This window comes from Micropterus salmoides, unplaced genomic scaffold (assembly GCF_014851395.1).
Source record: "Micropterus salmoides isolate LMB-PRFRI ecotype aquatic unplaced genomic scaffold, ASM1485139v1 Ms_hic_scaffold_2, whole genome shotgun sequence".
Taxonomy (NCBI): Eukaryota; Metazoa; Chordata; class Actinopteri; order Centrarchiformes; family Centrarchidae; genus Micropterus; species Micropterus salmoides.
The window spans coordinates 5310168-5311569 of NW_024041150.1; positions in this window are offsets into that span (position 1 = coordinate 5310168).

A 1402-nucleotide genomic window follows, 5' to 3' on the forward strand; every position below is an offset into this window, starting at 1 on the left:
AGGAAGCCCAGGAAGAACATTTAGTGAGGTGGACACACCTGTACAGGTTGTTCTTAGTCAACTACTCTAAAAATAACTCTACATAACTCTTCCAGAGACATGGCCAGGCCTTTCACCATAACTACTTTTGCTGGACGCTATATTGTCCCAGAAATGATTGCAATAAAAAGATATTACTGTAATTTTCAGATCATTTTATGCCACCCGTTATAATTATAATTCAAAGAGCAATGAACCAAAACCAAAAAATCAAAATTGACTCTCGGGCTCTAAATAATTGCATTAAATAAATATTAAATATTTGGCATGCTGGCTCTTTCACGCTGATGCGCTCTCCTCTGTCACTCAACCCAAAATGTTCCCACACTGCAGCTGTGGAGTGCGGCTTTGAAACAAAGTCCATCCGGGCTTCTTTCCAAACACTAAACCCACCTTTTAGCCTTGAGTAACATGTTATCTTCACTTCACCTGGTTCACTGTGTGTGTGTGTGTGTGTGTGTGTGTGTGTGTGTGTGTGTGTGTATGTGTGTGTATGTGTGTGTATGTGTGTGTATGTGTGTGTGTGTGTGTGTGTGTATGTGGAGGAGCTACCTAAGCCCCGCCCACTGTGAAACTCCGCCACGAGGACAGAAGCAGCGTAACCAGAAATTACAGCAAAACGTGTCTCAGCAGATTATTATTATTTTTTGGTCTGTTTATTTTGCTTATTTGTGCCCCAAGTCTTATAACGGTGGTGGGAAATCCTGCTTTCTATTCTGGCGTGATGTTGGTGATGCTGCTAAACTGTTGGAGACACTACTGATACGCAAAATAACCCCTCCAATATACTGCTAACATGAACATGAAAGACTGAATATTGATGTGAAACTACGCCTACTTGTGTTGTTGTCTTATTGTAAGGCTACCAAAATTACAGCTTAATTCAGTTTGTTCAATTACCAAACTGCTTCAGATGCTGCATGTTTGACAGCTGAAAGAAAGAACATTTAGTGGTGATATGTTTTGTTTTGTGCACTGAGGAAGGCTTTAGTTTCTTAAATAACTAACTGCACTGAATACCTTTTACTTCACGTCTTCGTCCTGCGTGTTCAAACGTTAGAAAACTATGTAAATATTCACATATAATATCACCAACGTTACATGTTGCTGAACAGCAACGAGAGTGACACTGAACCGTGACAACATTCCTGTGAAAGACACGGGAGGAAGTGAAAGAGGACCAGCAGAGGTGGAGAGCTTCTGCCCGGTAAATGTTTCATGAATTTCCAGACACGACAGCACAGTTCAGAGCCAGAGGGTGTTTTTTGTTGTTGTATTAGTGAAGCGGTGAAATCTTGTGGAGCTGGCAGGTGTAGGAAAGCTTCTGTTTGTTGAATCTCCGCCTGTGTCGGGCCTGGTTTTG